The sequence below is a fragment of the Sphaeramia orbicularis genome, chromosome 17 (assembly GCF_902148855.1).
Source record: "Sphaeramia orbicularis chromosome 17, fSphaOr1.1, whole genome shotgun sequence".
NCBI classification, from domain to species: domain Eukaryota; kingdom Metazoa; phylum Chordata; class Actinopteri; order Kurtiformes; family Apogonidae; genus Sphaeramia; species Sphaeramia orbicularis.
Window position 1 is genome coordinate 30,700,600 of NC_043973.1, and position 22,365 is coordinate 30,722,964.

Below are 22,365 nucleotides of genomic sequence, written 5' to 3' on the forward strand. Positions count from 1 at the left end.
AACATAGTGCTGTTAATTTGAAATTCCTTGTTAAGTAGAGGAGGAGCCCAACAGAGTGTCTCAAACTTCTCCATGAGGCTTAGATGGAATGAAGATGCAATGTCGCAGCCGTGAGGATTGGAGTGGCACAAACACTTCAAGAGAGGCCACGGGCAGGTGGACAATGACCACAAGTCAGGATGGCCTTCCACAATGAAGACGAATGAGAACATTGAGAGAGTGAAGCAGCTGGTGTGAAGTGATCGCAGATTGACAGTGAGGATGATGGCGGAACAAGATGTTGCCAAGATGGTGCCCAAGGCTTTGTTGGATTACTAGACGGAGAAGTTTGAGACACTCTGTTGGGCTCTTCCCCAACTTAACAAGGAATTTCAAATTAATTCTTCGCTCCATGTTTGTTATCACTATGCTACACAAAAGTTGCGTGACAAGGCCTAACAGCACTATGTTACACAAAAGCCTGCAACAGAAGAACGGAGTGAGATAAGTGAATAATATTATAGCAGACTATTGGCGAGAAGTTGCACAACACAATGAAATAAGTCGTTAGCCAATAGGCACTGAAACAGGAGCATGGCTGCCACAGTCTCGTTTCTTTTTTGTCACACCTCGTACTTCTCATGTGTTTTCAGAGACATGTAACCCTTTAAAACCTGACATGTCATCGCTGACACACCCTGCATATATGCAGTTTGGATGGCTGTAACTCTTTCACAGTTTGTGCAATTGGAAAAATTCCAACAGTTTATGAAACCTGGGATGTGCTTTATTGGTTTTATTGGGTCATTACAGTAATTTCGCTCATGCCTGTACTAGAGGCTGGAGATCAAGCTGTTTTAGCAGTATTATAACATGCCCTAAATTGTAAATGATTTCTAGATTTTGAAAGATCTGGAAAAAGAAAGGGCTCTGGAAAAATGGACAAACAGACTCACTTACATCGTATTTTCCAACCCCTTTATAGTCAAAATAAGAAAAAAAGTCCAAGTGGGCCATTTTAGGCTTAGGGTTTAAAGCAGGGGTGTCAAACTCATTTTCTTTCAGGGGCCACATTCAGCCCAATTTGATCTCCAGTGAGCCGGACCAGTAAAATAATAGCATAATAGCCCATAAATAATGACAACTCCAAAATTTTTAGCGCAAAAAATAACATTAAATGATGAAACTATTTCTGTCCAAAACAAAAAAGATGCGAATAACTGGAAAAAACTGAAATTTCTGAAGAAAAATAAGTACAATTTTATCAATATTATGCCTCAACTTGTTTTGTACATGTGCATTACAGATCAGATCTACCGAGACACAAAATAAGTAGAATATTGTTAAAATTGCACTTATTTTTCTTTAGACATTCCAAGTTGTTCATATTTGTTCAGGTTATTAACATTTTCTTGTTAAAGGATATCAGAATTTGATGTTCTTTGCAATAAATCAAAGAGAAAAAATTGGTGTTGGCATTATTTACAGGTATAATGTCATATTATTTTTCTCACATTAAACCAAGAAGAACATTTGGAGTCATTATTTCTAGGTTATTATGCTATTATTTTTGAGTTTGATGCCCTTGACTGTTAATATTTTCAGGGTAATTTTTGCATTTTGCACTTTGTAAATTCATCTTGCGGGCCAGATTAGAACCTTTGACGGGCCAGTTTTGGTCCCCAGGCCGCATGTTTGACACCTGTGGTTTAAAGGGTTAAGTGGTGCAATGAGGACATATACTGACAAAAAAGCCTTCCAAGTCTTTATTGTTCATTCATTTTCTGAACCCGCTTTATCCTCACTAGGGTCACGGGGGTCGCTTGGAGCCTATCCCAGCTACATAGGGGCGAAGGCGGGGTACACCCTGGACAAGTCGCCAGTTCATCGCAGGGCTGAACATATAGAGACAAACAAACAATCACTCTCACATTCACACCTATGGGCAATTTAGATTAACCAATTAACCTATTGGTGCATATTTTTGGATGGTGGGAGGAAGCCGGAGTACCCAGAGAGAACCCACGCCGACACGGGGAGAACATGCAAACTCCACACAGAAAGGTCCCACCCCCCCGTCGACTGGTGTTGGAATCGAACCCAGGACCTTCTTGCTGTGAGGCATGAGTGCTAACCACTGCACCACCGTGTCGCCCAGTCTTTATTGTAACATTGCATAACCCTGGAATGAAAGTATAAAGCTGTCCAATGAAATAATGTGTGTGATTTTTTTTTTTTTTTTGGTCTAGGCAGTGTACTGTATTGCTAATTATTTGACACATTTTTACTCCCAACATCTATATTGAGGCCTGGCTGTGGGAATTACTTTCTAACACTCTTACAGTGTCATTTGTCAATATGCAGGGTAACGCAATACAACTTGGTTCAGATTCAATCCATCTATTTTCTGTACCACTTAGTCATGGGGGGTAGGGTAGTCTATCCTGGTTACCTATGGGGGATACAACCTGGGTGTGTTGCTTGTCCAGAGCACAGATGAACTACCATTCACTCTCACATTGACACCTATGGGTGATTTAGGTTGACTAATTAACCTATTAAGTATAAGTCTATGGACAGTGGCAGTAGGGATCGAACCCAATCGAACCTTCTTGCTGTGAGGCGATAGTGCTAACCACTGCACCACCGAACTGCCCCTAACTTGATTAGCGTTTAAAACTGTTTAATGTTATGGAAATACACATACACAACACACACACAAACACAGACGCAGCAGTTTTACCTGTTATTGGACATAGACTCTGGTCTTCTGTGTGTAAATCCATAACCTATAGATGGATTGGTGTTCTGTTATATCCATCTCCGAGGTGCTTGCCTCTTTAACAGCATCATCTGATCTGTCATCAATCATTTCTGACCTCTGAGATGTTATCCTGCAGGCAAAGCATATCAGTAAAGGAGTACAACAAGAGGTCATGACTAAGCCCCAGTATGGCAGATTACCTGATCCCTGTGTTGTCTGTCTATCTGTCTGTTTGTCTTTCTGTGGGATTACAAAAAAGAACTGCACCAATTTTTATGAAACTTAGTAGAAGAGGATATAGAACAAGGATGAAGCCCTTAGATCAGCAGGAGATAAAAAATCAGGGTTAAAATGCCAGAAACTGACATCTTATTTCTGCAGCTTTCTCCTCTCTGGGTTTATTTTCTACAGTTCACAGGAGGTGGTAAGATTCTTGTTTTCCTTCACAACACTTGAATTACAACACGCTGAAAGATATTTGTGGAAATTTTTCCCAATGACGTCAACAAGAGAAGGTTATGTCCTTGTTGCCTTTGCTGTTAGATGTTTTTGAATGGGTTAGGGCTAGGGTTTGGTACATTCAACTGATCTTTAACATCTTATCCATAGGATGTGATGCCACCAAGGAAGATCTAAAGTGAGTGAGTTGCTGGTATGTAGCAGACAGTGGTGGCTGTTCGTCTTTCAGACAGGGGAAGCTCATTGTCGGCTTACATTAAAAAAAAAAGTTAAGTTATTTAAACATAAATTTGGCCCTCTGTTCCTTTTTAAGAAACTGGTCAGTGACCTTATCGTACCAACTAAACAAGAAAACATTGAAATTATGTTAAATTGAAACAAGGAAGTACAATGAGTGTGTTTTATTCACAGTGCAAGAAATGAACAAGTCATTTCATAGTGGTTTCTCTCTTGATTTCACAGCAGAAAGTGCGACGGTATTAAACTGAACTGTGTCAGTGAAGGAGTAGAGCTCAAAACAGCGTTCAGTCAAATGGGATTCAGCCTTTCGACTGATCCTCCAATCAGCACGTGGAAGCCCAGCATCCAGCCCAGCCGAACTCCGCCCACAGCTCCATTCACCCCCAGAGACGCCGAGTGTCGGGGGCGGGACAACATCATGGCATTTATCCAATTACCGTCCAGTTTTGAGGCAATGAAAAAAACTGTTCCACTCAGTCCCATTGAAGTGCATGGACTCTACGGACAAATGCACTGAGCAGAGATTGAATGAGAAAACAGAGACATGAGAATGGAGGAGAAGTGAACAACATCCAGTCTGATGATTTGTGATAAAGGTGATTCTGAACGAACTCGTCTGTGAGATGAACGTGTTCTAACACATTTGGAGTCAATGAATTGTCAACACAACTGAACACATCTGACCATTTAATTTTCGTACTTTTAGGGGAAGCTGAGCACTGCAGTCTTTGAGAAATCACCTCTGGTAGCAGACCAACCGTATTCTTTTAGGTCTCTTTTCTTCTTTATGTCATAAAAAGTGTCTGAACTCTAAAAGTAAGCCACAAACCTGTACTGTTCTACTGGGAAATGTACTTTGCTATACCATAAAACTGTCAGTAGTACAGTGCAGCTCTGGAAAATATTAGAGACCACTGCATTTTCCTCTCAAATCAGCATGTGTGCATGTATGACAGCCATTCCATTCCTGTGTCTGTTGAATTCCAACACAAGCACACCTTATTCTACTGAATAAACACCTGATCCATGTCTTATTTAAGAAGGAGAAGTATAAAAAAAAAAACACTACTGTGGCCATCACTATCTTCTTACAATAGGCAAAAACAGTGCTATTAGTACCACAAAAGTAATTAGAATCAAAAAAATAACTATTGAAAACTACTGGACTTCTGCTCTGACAATGTTCCCAAACTCTGAGTTGGACTGGTTCTTCTATCAGGACAATGCTCCTGGCCTCAGCTAGGTCAATAAAGGTGAGGATGACGGACCACCAGATGAAGACCCTGTCATGGCCAGCCCAATCTGCAGACCTGAACCCACTGTGAAAACTTCTGGAAGAACATGGATGGTCATAAACCATGGAACATTGCTGAGCTTCTTGAATTTCTCTGCCAGGAGCTGCATAAACTCATCCAACAGCAATGGTGGAGAGCCAAGACATGTGAAAGCTGTCAATGAAAATCAGGGTTATTCCACCAAACACTGATGTCTGAACTTTTACAACATTAGTTTTGTGATGTTTAGAAATGAATATGAACATGTTACCTCCACCAAGGAACGGTGGAGGTTATGTTTTCATCAGAGTTTATTTGTTTCTTTGTCTGTTAGCAAGCTAACTCAAAAAGTTATGGACGGATTCAGATGAAATTTTCAGAAAATGTTGATACTGGCACAAGGAACAAATGATTAAATTTTGGTGGTGTCGGGGGGAGGGCTGATCTGCCTTGGCGGATGTCTGCGCTCTCAGAGTGCTTTTCTAGTTTTCTGTATTATTTGACATCTGCATATTTTTGTTATTTTGACCATGTGCCGTGTTCTGCAAATACATGCTTTAAATAACAATATTTTTTATTTGGAATTTGGGAGAAATGTTGTTGGTAATTTAGCGAATAAAACAAAAATGTCCATTTTACTCAAACACATACGTATAAATGGTAAAATTAGAGATAGTGATAATTTTGCAGTGGTCTATAAATTTTTCCAGAGCTGTATAATAAATCAGTCATATTGGTGACATTGGAGAATTGATGCCATTGTAACATGAAAATTTTATCAAATTCGGTACAAGTTTGCTGTTACCTTTCATCTAAGGTCAGCTGAGATTGGAATTTTCCATTTTAGGTCAGACCGTCTTTGCTGATGTCATGTGGTTTAATACTATAATATTGAAGAGAGGAATAAAAATAGGCTGTTGGCCTTGGTAGAGGTCTGCACTTTCTGTGTGGTCTTTTAGATTTGTATGGTATTAAACCCAGAGCCTCCTGTGAACTATTTTACAGATTTAATGTGTGTTGTGTTAAATGCGATGGTTTTATAATACATGGTCTTTTCTTATTTGAAATTCTGCAGACCTCTGAATATTTACATAGCAGTGCTTCTGGTTGTGTGGCGAAGTTTGCACATGAATGAATATGCTTTTGAATTTGTGATAAAGTGACTGGCAATTGAAGCTGACCTTAAAAATGTGATGGATGAGTAGGCTGAATGCAGAATAGTAAAGCTGCCTGCATTCCCCAGTTAGCTAATAGCTTAAGGTCATCATGCCGTAACACAAATGTGTATGCAGTTCTGTGTGCGTGTGTATGTGTGTGTCGGACGGCAAATCATCTCACAGCGGCCTTCCAATCCCTCATCACGACTGTTATGATCTCCTTGTGTTTTGCACAGCCAGACATGCCATGACGAATTAGACAAACCCACTCACCAGTAATTGGTTTCAGAGGACAGGTTTTAAGGCTGACATTAGGAAAACGCCAACTTCGTTCTCTTGTTAATTGAGTCAGTGGTCAGAGAACATGGGGGAGATGTTCCTTCAGAGTGAACAATGGCATTAAGAGGATCTGCAGTTGTTCCATTTTACAGGGTCTTTAAAACCTGTCTGGCCTGCCACCATGTTTTTTTTGTAAGGATCCAAATGTGTGGTCACATTCAGGGATCAAAGAATAAAGAGGAGAAGAAAAGCCGCTTTACCTCTCCATGCGATTGCAGTCGATTTACTCAGACTAATGTGGGGCTGTCATGCTGGATGGGTCCGGAGGGTATGCAACAGCTTGCTGCTGTTTAAACTTTTATTTTGCCAATGCATTTTTGATGCTGTGACTCTGCAATGCAACTAATTTATTGCCTAAAAAGAAGATGCCCACTCTAATGTGTCTGTGCACAGATACTCATTCTATAATCATTAGCAGGAGAAGGTTAGTGGCATTTATGTGAGTCTGTCTCTGTTTCTGTAAATATGATGATGTGAAGGTGGTTTAACCCAGCGGTGTCAAACTCATTTTAGTTCAGTTCCATATTCAGCTAAATTTGATCTGCAGTGGGCCGAACCAGTAAAATAATAATATAATAACCTATAAATAATGACAACTCCAAATTTTTGTCTTTGTTTTAGTGTAAAAAAAACCCAGTAAATTATGAAAATACTTACTTTTATAAACTATCCAAAAAAAAAAAAAAAGAAACCCTGAAAAAACTGAATTAAAAAATTAAATTAAAAAAATAAATAAATTAAATTAAAAAAAGCATAAGAAAATTTAGTGCAATTTTAACAATATTATTCCTCAACTTATCATTTGTCCATGTGCATTATGGATCAGATCTACAAAGACACTAAACACTGAGGAACAGGCAGAAAATTGTTAAAATTATGCTGAATTTTCTTCAGACATTTCAGGTTGTTCATATTTGTTCAGGTTATTCACGTTTTATTGTTACAGGATATTTTGTAAATGTTAATATTTTCACAATTTAATGTTGTTGTTTTTTTGCACTAAAACAAAGAAAAAAAAATCAAGTTGTTAATTCTAGAATTGTTTTGGCTAATTAAAGATTTTTTTTGTTTTTGCTTAATTCAAGATTTTCTTTTGCTTAATTGAAGATTTTTTTTTTTTACTTAATTGAAGATTTTTTTTTTTTTTTTAGCTTAATTCAAGAATTTTTTTTTTTTACTAAATTGAAGATTTTTTTGGCTTAATTCAAGATTTTTTTTTACTTAATTTAAGATTTTTTTTTTTTTTACTTCAAGATTTTTTTTAACTTAATTGAGGTTTTTTTTGCTTAATTCAATATTTTTTGGTAAATTTTAGATTTTTTTGCTTAATTGAAGATGTTTTTACTTAATTGAAGACTTTTTTTGACTTAATTGAAGATATTTTTTATTTAATTGAAGATTTTTTCCTTAATTCAAGCTAAATTTTTTTTTTGCTTTATTCAATTCAAGATTGTGGAATTTTTGCACTTGGCAAAAACATCCCAGGGGCCGAACTGGACCTTTTGGTGGGATGCATGTGGCCCCCAGGCTGCATGTTTGACACGCCTGGTTTAACCCATAAAGACCCAAACATATATCGTTGACCAAAACTATCTACTGATCTAAAATGTTAAATATCTGTTGATCCACTAATCCTACCAATACATGTAAATATTTGGTGTAAAATGCAGTTTTTCATCTTTTCATGGTCATCAGATATGACCCATTTGGACGTTCAGAGGTTCCATAGTTACCATGGAAACAATGTCATCTTTTTTCACCAGTAAAACCCATGGAGTTGGATCAATGACAGTGGATGGAGACACTTGGATTGTGTTCAGTTATTGATATATTTGCTATTAAAGTTACTTTTTCTTCACTTTTCTCTGTTTTGATACATAACTTTTGAATTTACACTGAGTTTTCATGAACATCTAAATTAAATACAGGAAATTAAATATAGGAAAATGCACAATTTACAGTGAAAACTGCAAAATATAGAGAATAATATTGTAATAACTAGTGATACATTGCTTATGAAAGGTTACATTGAGAGAAAAATTCATTTGGGAATAATAAATAAATAAATTTGGGTTTAATAAATGACAATGGATGGACACAGTGGGTTTATGTTCAGTTAATAATAATTTTACTGATAAAGTCACTTTTTCTTCAGTTTTCTCTGTTTTTGACATAATAACCTTTAACTTTAGTCTGAGCTTTTATGGACATCTATTTGATCAGCAAATTAAATATAGGATAGTAAGTGATTTTCACTTAAAAATGCAAAATACAGAGCATAATATTAGAATAAATGGTGATAAATCACTTAAGAAATATTAAAAAATAGAGATAAAAATTCATTTGGGAACTGTCACAAAAGTAGCACTGGGCCTTTATGGGTTAATACTCTTATTTAATGTGGCTGTCTAATCCAGTCAGAGTTGGGAAGGTTTTTGGGATGTAATAGGTTACAGATTTTACTTGTGAAGACGTTTTTAGTAATGTTAACTTTCCACTTTTCTAACAAATGTTTCAAATCTGCAGCAAAGTTGAAAAGTTACTAAAACATATTTCAGCCAGTAAACATGTCCATTCTCATACACCGACATGGCAGCCCGTCACGGCAGACTCAGGATGCTTAGAGCAATGAACTTCAGTTTGACTGTTGGACAGAGGTGATGGAAATTCAAACAAACTGAAAAACGGAGTGAGTCAAAAACAAACAATGCTCAAAATGTAGCAAATAGTTGTGAGTAAATGAAGTGTGTCCATAGAGACAGCTGCCTATGAGCCATTCTGACCTTGATGCTGTTCCACTCAAACTTATTCCAACTTTGTAAACTCATTTTGGCCAGTAATCTGCTGGAGGGAAATACAAAGCAACAGAAAAAATGTTGTATCCTGCATATTTTCACTCCATTTACAGAAAATGAAGAAAATATTCAGAAATAACTCCTTTATAATCACGGAAATTTATGGGTTGGGGATTTCTAACATTCTTTTCTCAGGAAATGATCAGAAATGCATGTTACATGTGTAGCTGCCGTCCAAGGCATCACTCATATATAGGGATGGGAATCGAGAATCGCAGTAGCTCGATTCCTTGGAATCGTTTGCCTGCCTGCTTAACGATTCTCCTTCGTTGTGCATGTGCGATGACGTCACACGTACGTTGCATTGTTTTGGTCAGAACGTAGCCAACATGGTGTTGAGGCAGAAACGGTCTAAACAGACGACACCAGGTCCACTGGAACACTGTCAAAGCTTCCATGTCTTCAAAAGGGTGGAATCCCTCCAATATCCTCAAACATTTGTCCACAGCATGTGAATCATTTACGAGAATGTCACGAATGTCACGTATTTGATTCGCTACTTAGCGGCGCTTGTGAATGTAGCAGCACAGTGAACGCCGGGCCGGTTCCGGTGTGGGGAACAAACGTCGTAACTCCTGAAATACAAGTTTCCGAAGGTAAGAAGGGAAAGGAAATGAGGTGCACAACAACGAGAGACAAGCAGAGTCGAACCGGTTCCACGTAGTAGAAATGCAGCAATAGAGGAATTAGTAAAGTGACTTTAGTTCCACTTTCACACTCCCCCCCCCCAACCCCCCCAAACCGGGCCCGGCGTCATCTGTTAGTATTATTTGTACGTACTGTGTATGTTATATTTTCTGTGCAGAGATGGAAATATAAAAGACAGGTAATGCAGACACAGTCTGTTGCAGTCTGTTTGTACTCTTTTATTCCCTCACTCAATGACAATCGATAAGAGAATCGATAAGGAATTGGATCGATAAGCAATATCGATAACGGAATCAGAATCGTTAAATTCTTAGTGATTCCCATCCCTACTCATATATTCAGTTCATAATTTTCATGAGTATTTAAAAACATAACACTTTCACAGTAATAATTCATTTAAATAATCAATAATAGTCAAATACATTTTATTTGTTTGATTTAAAAACATAGAAGTAAGAGGGGAACCAAAATGTTTGTTCTGCATGTTCATGTTGCCCCCAGGGGATAAGATTATTAGTACACTCCATGAGCCACATGAGGCTATCATGCACGACGTGTTCTACCTGTAAGGTCTGCAAAAGGACAATTCATAAGAACTGAGCTAAGAAATTTAAAATATATCTTTTAAGAAGACGCTGTGAAACCCTCTGTTTTATTCCTTTGGAGTATTTCCGGCAATGAGGTAAAGTTTGTCCGTTTTCTTTGTTAATTAGTTGGCCCGTAACGGTACACGTACTGAACCGAACCATTTCGGTACACACCTGTTCAGTTCGGTACACAGTTGTACCGAAATGGCACAGTATGATGAGAAAAAGAAAAAGGAATGAAAAACGTTGTTCGATGCGGAACTTTAAATCCGCTTAAGTTTCACATGGACATATTGAAGGAGCGCACAATGACCCGAAATATGAAATAGCACCTGATATAAGGTTAAAAAAACAACAAATATGATGTGAACCTGGAAGGAAGAGACTGAAGACCCTCCACCATCAGTTCAGGTTCAGGTGAAAGACAGCAACAAGGAAAGACACGTTAATAAGACGGACGTTGTTTGGCCCCTAGGAACTACGGTAATTCTAAAACACTGACACTAGCTCTGTCTGTCTGTCTGTCTGTCTGTCTATCACACATGCTGTATAATAGAGGAATAAATAGAACGTTGAAAGTATGTAAAGTTTCACTTTCGTTTCACAACAGCATTTGTTAACATTAGTTATGGACCGCACCCCCAGGGATATAACTGCGCGCCCCCCCACGCCCCTGCTCCAACAAATTAAATAAATAAATAAATAAATGCCCCGCGCACACAGGCACACACAAATACACACAGTGTCCTAAACAGTTTGTTCTCTGTCCTAAAATAAATAATTTGGTTCATTGTGTTGTCAATGTTTCTCTTCAGTTTGTTTCAACAGAATACCAGTTTACCCTCTTGTTAATGTTGCACTTCATGTGGAATTTTGTTATTTTTATGCAGAATGTGAACTGACAGAACTGTGATTAGATTTTTCTTGTTTGTTTAAAACTCCCTTTCAGGGAAAAGTGCAATACTAATGTTTAAAATACATTTAGTAATATTAATAATTTATTTTATTTTCTATTTGATTTGTAGCAGCAGAATTCTATTACTCCTGTTTTTCTATATTCTGTTGTCTCCACAAATTGGGGGAAAAATATTTTTAAAAATCATAAATGCATTAATAGATATTTTGAGGGGTTTTCTTTCTTTCTTCCCGTACCAAACCGAAAAAAAACGAACCATGGCTTTGAAAACCGAAAAAGTACCGAACCGAAAATTTTGTGTACCGTTACAGGCCTATTAATAAGTCATGTGAATGCTACGTGAAGCCAATTAAGCCTGTTGTTTTATATGTGTGCTTTATTTTGTTTAATGGGCATTCATTTCGTCATCTTGTGTTAAATCTTTATATTTTTGTAAGTTAATTTAAGTCTTAATATTTTATTTTCTTTAGTTCTAACGGCATCTTTTGGGCATCGTCACTGTTGGGCAAGCTTAAGATTTGATTGTCCAAATAAATGGCTGTTAAAACCCAAGAACTATGTTGAGCCTTGATTAAATTCTGAGGGAGTAACAACATGTAACACCAGTGATGTTTGTGTTTGTTCAGTTGATTATCACACTGCAGATGAACTGTATGTACGTCACCACAGGAAACTTAAGTTTTAAATCTTCACAGAGATGATGAATAGGGTGGTGCTAAAAAATCATAATATTCCTTTATGAGTCTAGAAGCACAGCACAAGTGAGGTATATTTTCCACTGACAAGCACATTTTTCACCAATATACCATGAGCAGCACACATAACGCACTCACCCTAAAGGTAACAAGGATTTTATAAAAGTTAAAATAAAACTTTGAACCATATCAGCCTGAACTTCCGTAAAGGTGAGTCTTACTCGCCCACAACGCCACGGTTGAGTCCCAGAAGTGATGCTCCCGACTCCGAGCCTTTGAAGACGACATCAGTGTAGTGACCCTTTGATATGGTTGGTTTATATAACAGTTTCTGACTGTAAGAATACACGCACAGCAGAGGGAAAACATATTTCCTCAGGTTTCTTCTCTTCAACATAGATTTAAGTAACAGAAACTTCATGGTGAAATCCAGGAAAAGAAAAAACTTTAACAATGCTAAACAGTGCATGGTTTATCTGAGTGTGTGGGTGTAAATGTGCATATAATCCAGAGGCAGTATTTGAGTTGAAGTTCATTCCTTATCATATAAACATTTAAAAAAAAAAAGCTTTCCACATCTCTGCACATCCAACATTGTGACAAAATGAAATGCTTTTAATTGAGGTGATGCATCTTGATTGTGTGGATATTAAATGCTCCGTTGTCGTCTTCTCCATCACTTCGTTTGCTGACGGCTCGATTTTCAGATATGATCACGCTCAACATCTGGGAAAAATTGAAGCCACCGTCTTCTTTTAGCTCATCAGTGTTGAATAGGGATCGACCACATTCATCATGACACCATCTCATTTCCTGGTGGAGTGGGAGAAAGTGGTCAAATTAAACACTAGTCTGAAGTGAGAGCGGAGGACGGCAGGCACGGGGATGCAAGCGTAATACTGTTTGATAAGCAGGCAGATGAGAAAAGAAACACGCAGATGAAAGAATAATAGCTAGGTAACTCCTAGGAATCAGATAGTAGCAGGTAAGCGACAGTGATTGTCAGGAATTAGTCTTTATTCTTGGGGGGGCTGGGTGTGCGGTGCATGGTAATGGCAGACGGGGACTGTGTGGGTCAGGTGATGTACGGAGCTGAGTGAAACAAGAACTCTCAGGACATCATGCACTGTAAAAAAAAATCCTGCTGTTTTTACAGAAAAAAAAACTGGCAGCTGTGGTTTCCAGAAAAATACTGTAAAAAACACATCCAACTGTAAACATATTTACTGAGTAATATGTAGATTTAACAGTTTAAACATGCAGATTTAACATTTTAAACGTGTAGATTTAACATTTTAAACGTGTAGATTTAACAGTTTAAACATGTAGATTTCACATTTTAAACATGTAGATTTAACAGTTTAAACATGTAGATTTAACATTTTAAACATGTAGATTTAACATTTTAAACATGTAGATTTCACATTTTAAACATGTAGATTTAACAGTTTAAACATGCAGATTTAACATTTTAAACATGTAGATTTAACAGTTTAAAAATGCAGATTTAACATTTTAAACATGCAGATTTAACATTTTAAACATGTAGATTTAACATTTTAAACGTGTAGATTTAACAGTTTAAACGTGTAGATTTAACATTTTAAACATGTAGATTTAACAGTTTAAACATGCAGATTTAACATTTAAACATGCAGATTTAACATTTTAAAAATGTAGATTTAACATTTTAAACATGTAGATTTAACAGTTTAAACATGCAGATTTAACAGTTTAAACATGTAGATTTAACAGTTTAAACATGCAGATTTAACATTTTAAACATGCAGATTTAACAGTTTAAACATGTAGATTTAACATTTTCAACATGCAGATTTAACATTTTAAACATGCAGATTTAACATTTAAACATGCAGATTTAACATTTTAAACATGTAGATTTAACATTTTAAACATGTAGATTTAACATTTTAAACATGTAGATTTAACAGTTTAAACATGCAGATTTAACATTTAAACATGCAGATTTAACATTTTAAACATGTAGATTTAACATTTTAAACATGTAGATTTAACAGTTTAAACATGCAGATTTAACATTTTAAACATGTAGATTTAACAGTTTAAACATGCAGATTTAACATTTAAACATGCAGATTTAACATTTTAAACATGTAGATTTAACAGTTTAAACATGCAGATTTAACATTTTAAACGTGTAGATTTAACATTTTAAACATGTAGATTTAACATTTTAAACATGTAGATTTAACAGTTTAAACATGCAGATTTAACATTTAAACATGTAGATTTAACATTTTAAACATGCAGATTTAACAGTTAAAACATGCAGATTTAACAGTTTAAACATGCAGATTTAACATTTTAAACATGTAGATTTAACATTTTAAACATGTAGATTTAACAGTTTAAACATGCAGATTTAACATTTTAAACATGTAGATTTAACAGTTTAAACATGCAGATTTAACATTTAAACATGCAGATTTAACATTTTAAACATGTAGATTTAACATTTTAAACATGTAGATTTAACAGTTTAAACATGCAGATTTAACATTTAAACATGCAGATTTAACATTTTAAACATGTAGATTTAACATTTTAAACATGTAGATTTAACAGTTTAAACATGCAGATTTAACATTTTAAACATGTAGATTTAACAGTTTAAACATGCAGATTTAACATTTAAACATGCAGATTTAACATTTTAAACATGTAGATTTAACATTTTAAACATGTAGATTTAACAGTTTAAACATGCAGATTTAACATTTAAACATGTAGATTTAACATTTTAAACATGCAGATTTAACAGTTAAAACATGCAGATTTAACAGTTTAAACATGCAGATTTAACATTTTAAACATGTAGATTTAACATTTTAAACATGTAGATTTAACAGTTTAAACATGCAGATTTAACATTTTACACATGTAGATTTAACAGTTTAAACATGCAGATTTAACATTTAAACATGTAGATTTAACATTTTAAACATGCAGATTTAACAGTTAAAACATGCAGATTTAACAGTTTAAACATGCAGATTTAACATTTTAAACATGTAGATTTAACATTTTAAACATGTAGATTTAACAGTTTAAACATGCAGATTTAACATTTTAAACATGTAGATTTAACAGTTTAAACATGCAGATTTAACATTTTAAACATGCAGATTTAACAGTTTAAACATGTAGATTTAACATTTTCAACATGCAGATTTAACATTTTAAATGTGTAGATTTAACAGTTTAAACGTGTAGATTTAATATTTTAAACATGGAGATTTAACAGTTTAAACATGCAGATTTAACATTTTAAACATGGAGATTTAACATTTTAAACATGGAGATTTAACAGTTTAAACATGTAGATTTAACATTTTAAACATGTAGATTTAACAGTTTAAACATGGAGATTTAACATTTTAAACATGTAGATTTAACAGTTTAAACATGTAGATTTAACATTTTAAACATGGAGATTTAACATTTTAAACATGGAGATTTAACAGTTTAAACATGGAGATTTAACATTTTAAACATGGAGATTTAACAGTTTAAACATGGAGATTTAACATTTTAAACATGTAGATTTAACAGTTTAAACATGGAGATTTAACATTTTAAACATGTAGATTTAACAGTTTAAACATGTAGATTTAAAAGTTTAAACATGGAGATTTAACATTTTAAACATGTAGATTTAACAGTTTAAACATGGAGATTTAACATTTTAAACATGTAGATTTAACAGTTTAAACATGGAGATTTAACATTTTAAACATGTAGATTTAACAGTTTAAACAGGTAGATTTAACATTTTAAACATGGAGATTTAACATTTTAAACATGTAGATTTAACAGTTTAAACATGTAGATTTAACATTTTAAACATGTAGATTTAACAGTTTAAACATGTAGATTTAACATTTTAAACATGGAGATTTAATATTTTAAACATGTAGATTTAACAGTTTAAACATGCAGATTTAACATTTTAAACATGCAGATTTAACATTTTAAACGTGTAGATTTAACAGTTTAAACATGTAGATTTAACATTTTAAACATGGAGATTTAACATTTTAAACATGGAGATTTAACAGTTTAAACATGTAGATTTAACATTTTAAACATGGAGATTTAACAGTTTAAACATGCAGATTTAACATTTTAAACATGTAGATTTAACATTTTAAATATGTAGATTTAACAGTTTAAACATGCAGATTTAACAGTTTAAACATGTAGATTTAACATTTTAAACATGTAGATTTAACAGTTTAAACATGTAGATTTAACATTTTAAACATGCAGATTTAACATTTTAAACATGTAGATTTAACAGTTTAAACATGCAGATTTAACATTTTAAACATGTAGATTTAACATTTAAACATGTAGATTTAACAGTTTAAACATGCAGATTTAACATTTTAAACATGCAGATTTAACAGTTTAAACATGTAGATTTAACATTTTCAACATGCAGATTTAACATTTTAAACATGCAGATTTAACATTTAAACATGCAGATTTAACATTTTAAACATGTAGATTTAACATTTTGAACATGTAGATTTAACAGTTTAAACATGTAGATTTAACATTTTAAACATTTAGATTTAACAGTTTAAACATGCAGATTTAACATTTTAAACATGTAGATTTAACAGTTTAAACATGCAGATTTAACATTTTAAACATGCAGATTTAACAGTTTAAACATGTAGATTTAACATTTTCAACATGCAGATTTAACATTTTAAATGTGTAGATTTAACAGTTTAAACGTGTAGATTTAATATTTTAAACATGGAGATTAACAGTTTAAACATGCAGATTTAACATTTTAAACATGCAGATTTAACATTTTAAACATGGAGATTTAACAGTTTAAACATGGAGATTTAACATTTTAAACATGTAGATTTAACAGTTTAAACATGGAGATTTAACATTTTAAACATGTAGATTTAACAGTTTAAACATGTAGATTTAACAGTTTAAACATGGAGATTTAACATTTTAAACATGTAGATTTAACAGTTTAAACATGGAGATTTAACATTTTAAACATGTAGATTTAACAGTTTAAACATGGAGATTTAACATTTTAAACATGTAGATTTAACAGTTTAAACAGGTAGATTTAACATTTTAAACATGGAGATTTAACATTTTAAACATGTAGATTTAACAGTTTAAACATGTAGATTTAACATTTTAAACATGTAGATTTAACAGTTTAAACATGTAGATTTAACATTTTAAACATGGAGATTTAATAATTTAAACATGTAGATTTAACAGTTTAAACATGCAGATTTAACATTTTAAACATGCAGATTTAACATTTTAAACGTGTAGATTTAACAGTTTAAACATGTAGATTTAACATTTTAAACATGGAGATTTAACATTTTAAACATGGAGATTTAACAGTTTAAACATGTAGATTTAACATTTTAAACATGGAGATTTAACAGTTTAAACATGCAGATTTAACATTTTAAACATGTAGATTTAACATTTTAAATATGTAGATTTAACAGTTTAAACATGCAGATTTAACAGTTTAAACATGTAGATTTAACATTTTAAACATGTAGATTTAACAGTTTAAACATGTAGATTTAACATTTTAAACATGCAGATTTAACATTTTAAACATGTAGATTTAACAGTTTAAACATGCAGATTTAACATTTTAAACATGTAGATTTAACATTTAAACATGTAGATTTAACAGTTTAAACATGTAGATTTAACATTTTCAACATGCAGATTTAACATTTTAAACATGCAGATTTAACATTTAAACATGCAGATTTAACATTTTAAACATGTAGATTTAACATTTTGAACATGTAGATTTAACAGTTTAAACATGTAGATTTAACATTTTAAACATTTAGATTTAACAGTTTAAACATGCAGATTTAACATTTTAAACATGTAGATTTAACAGTTTAAACATGCAGATTTAACATTTTAAACATGCAGATTTAACAGTTTAAACATGTAGATTTAACATTTTAAATGTGTAGATTTAACAGTTTAAACGTGTAGATTTAATATTTTAAACATGGAGATTAACAGTTTAAACATGCAGATTTAACATTTTAAACATGCAGATTTAACATTTTAAACATGGAGATTTAACAGTTTAAACATGTAGATTTAACATTTTAAACATGTAGATTTAACAGTTTAAACATGGAGATTTAACATTTTAAACATGTAGATTTAACAGTTTAAACATGTAGATTTAACATTTTAAACATGGAGATTTAACAGTTTAAACATGCAGATTTAATATTTTAAACATGTAGATTTAACAGTTTAAACAGGTAGATTTAACATTTTAAACATGTAGATTTAACATTTTAAACATGGAGATTTAACATTTTAAACATGCAGATTTAATATTTTAAACATGTAGATTTAACAGTTTAAACATGCAGATTTAACATTTTAAACATGCAGATTTAACATTTTAAACATGTAGATTTAACAGTTTAAACATGCAGATTTAACAGTTTAAACATGTAGATTTAACATTTTAAACATGTAGATTTAACAGTTTAAACATGTAGATTTAACAGTTTAAACATGTAGATTTAACATTTTAAACATGGAGATTTAACATTTTAAACATGGAGATTTAACAGTTTAAACATGTAGATTTAACATTTTAAACATGGAGATTTAACAGTTTAAACATGCAGATTTAACATTTTAAACATGTAGATTTAACATTTTAAACATGGAGATTTAATAATTTAAACATGTAGATTTAACAGTTTAAACATGCAGATTTAACATTTTAAACATGCAGATTTAACATTTTAAACGTGTAGATTTAACAGTTTAAACATGTAGATTTAACATTTTAAACATGGAGATTTAACATTTTAAACATGGAGATTTAACAGTTTAAACATGTAGATTTAACATTTTAAACATGGAGATTTAACAGTTTAAACATGCAGATTTAACATTTTAAACATGTAGATTTAACATTTTAAATATGTAGATTTAACAGTTTAAACATGCAGATTTAACAGTTTAAACATGTAGATTTAACATTTTAAACATGTAGATTTAACAGTTTAAACATGTAGATTTAACATTTTAAACATGCAGATTTAACATTTTAAACATGTAGATTTAACAGTTTAAACATGCAGATTTAACATTTTAAACATGTAGATTTAACATTTAAACATGTAGATTTAACAGTTTAAACATGCAGATTTAACATTTTAAACATGCAGATTTAACAGTTTAAACATGTAGATTTAACATTTTCAACATGCAGATTTAACATTTTAAACATGCAGATTTAACATTTAAACATGCAGATTTAACATTTTAAACATGTAGATTTAACATTTTGAACATGTAGATTTAACAGTTTAAACATGTAGATTTAACATTTTAAACATTTAGATTTAACAGTTTAAACATGCAGATTTAACATTTTAAACATGTAGATTTAACAGTTTAAACATGCAGATTTAACATTTTAAACATGCAGATTTAACAGTTTAAACATGTAGATTTAACATTTTAAATGTGTAGATTTAACAGTTTAAACGTGTAGATTTAATATTTTAAACATGGAGATTAACAGTTTAAACATGCAGATTTAACATTTTAAACATGCAGATTTAACATTTTAAACATGGAGATTTAACAGTTTAAACATGTAGATTTAACATTTTAAACATGTAGATTTAACAGTTTAAACATGGAGATTTAACATTTTAAACATGTAGATTTAACAGTTTAAACATGTAGATTTAACATTTTAAACATGGAGATTTAACAGTTTAAACATGCAGATTTAATATTTTAAACATGTAGATTTAACAGTTTAAACAGGTAGATTTAACATTTTAAACATGTAGATTTAACATTTTAAACATGGAGATTTAACATTTTAAACATGCAGATTTAATATTTTAAACATGTAGATTTAACAGTTTAAACATGCAGATTTAACATTTTAAACATGCAGATTTAACATTTTAAACATGTAGATTTAACAGTTTAAACATGCAGATTTAACAGTTTAAACATGTAGATTTAACATTTTAAACATGTAGATTTAACAGTTTAAACATGTAGATTTAACAGTTTAAACATGTAGATTTAACATTTTAAACATGGAGATTTAACATTTTAAACATGGAGATTTAACAGTTTAAACATGTAGATTTAACATTTTAAACATGGAGATTTAACAGTTTAAACATGCAGATTTAACATTTTAAACATGTAGATTTAACATTTTAAATATGTAGATTTAACAGTTTAAACATGCAGATTTAACAGTTTAAACATGTAGATTTAACAGTTTAAACATGCAGATTTAACATTTTAAACATGTAGATTTAACATTTTAAACATGTAGATTTAACATTTTAAACATGTAGATTTAACAGTTTAAACATGTAGATTTAACATTTTAAACATGGAGATTTAACATTTTAAACATGGAGATTTAACAGTTTAAACATGTAGATTTAACATTTTAAACATGGAGATTTAACAGTTTAAACATGCAGATTTAACATTTTAAACATGTAGGTTTAACATTTTAAATATGTAGATTTAACAGTTTAAACATGCAGATTTAACAGTTTAAACATGTAGATTTAACATTTTAAACATGTAGATTTAACAGTTTAAACATGTAGATTTAACATTTTAAACATGCAGATTTAACATTTTAAACATGGAGATTTAACATTTTAAACATGGAGATTTAACAGTTTAAACATGGAGATTTAACATTTTAAACATGCAGATTTAACAGTTTAAACATGCGGATTTAACATTTTAAACATGCGGATTTAACATTTTAAACATGCGGATTTAACAGTTTAAACATGTAGATTTAACAGTTTAAACATGTAGATTTAACAGTTTAAACATGTAGATTTAACATTTTAAACATGTAGATTTAACAGTTTAAACATGTAGATTGAACAGTTTAAACATGTAGATTTAACAGTTTAAACATATAGATTTAACATTTTAAACATGTAGATTTAACATTTTAAACATGGAGATTTAACATTTTAAACATGTAGATTTAACAGTTTAAACATGTAGATTTAACATTTTAAACATGCAGATTTAACATTTTAAACATGTAGATTTAACAGTTTAAACATGGAGATTTAACAGTTTAAACATGGAGATTTAACATTTTAAACATGGAGATTTAACAGTTTAAACATGCAGATTTAACAGTTTAAACATGTAGATTTAACAGTTTAAACATGGAGATTTAACAGTTTAAACATGGAGATTTAACATTTTAAACATGCAGATTTTACATTTTAAACATGTAGATTCAACATTTTAAATATGTAGATTTAACAGTTTAAACATGCAGATTTAACAGTTTAAACATGTAGATTTAACAGTTTAAACATGGAGATTTAACAGTTTAAACATGGAGATTTAACATTTTAAACATGTAGATTTAACAGTTTAAACATGGAGATTTAACATTTTAAACATGTGGATTTAACATTTTAAACATGTAGATTTAAAAGTTTAAACATGTAGATTTAAAAGTTTAAACATGGAGATTTAACAGTTTAAACATGGAGATTTAACATTTTAAACATGGAGATTTAACAGTTTAAACATGCAGATTTAACAGTTTAAACATGTAGATTTAACAGTTTAAACATGGAGATTTAACAGTTTAAACATGGAGATTTAACATTTTAAACATGCAGATTTAACATTTTAAACATGTAGATTTAACATTTTAAACATGTAGATTTAACAGTTTAAACATGCAGATTTAACAGTTTAAACATGTAGATTTAACAGTTTAAACATGGAGATTTAACAGTTTAAACATGGAGATTTAAGATTTTAAACATGTAGATTTAACAGTTTAAACATGGAGATTTAACATTTTAAACATGTGGATTTAACATTTTAAACATGCGGATTTAACATTTTAAACATGTAGATTTAAAAGTTTAAACATGTAGATTTAACAGTTTAAACATGTAGATTTAACATTTTAAACATGTAGATTTAAAAGTTTAAACATGTAGATTTAAAAGTTTAAACATGTAGATTTAACAGTTTAAACATGCAGATTTAACATTTTAAACATGTAGATTTAACAGTTTAAACATGTAGATTTAACATTTTAAACATGGAGATTTAACAGTTTAAACATGCAGATTTAACATTTTAAACATGCAGATTTAACATTTTAAACATGTAGATTTAACAGTTTAAACATGCAGATTTAACATTTTAAACATGCAGATTTAACATTTTAAACATGTAGATTTAACATTTTAAATATGTAGATTTAACAGTTTAAACATGTAGATTTAACATTTTAAACATGTAGATTTAACAGTTTAAACATGTAGATTTAACAGTTTAAACATGTAGATTTAACATTTT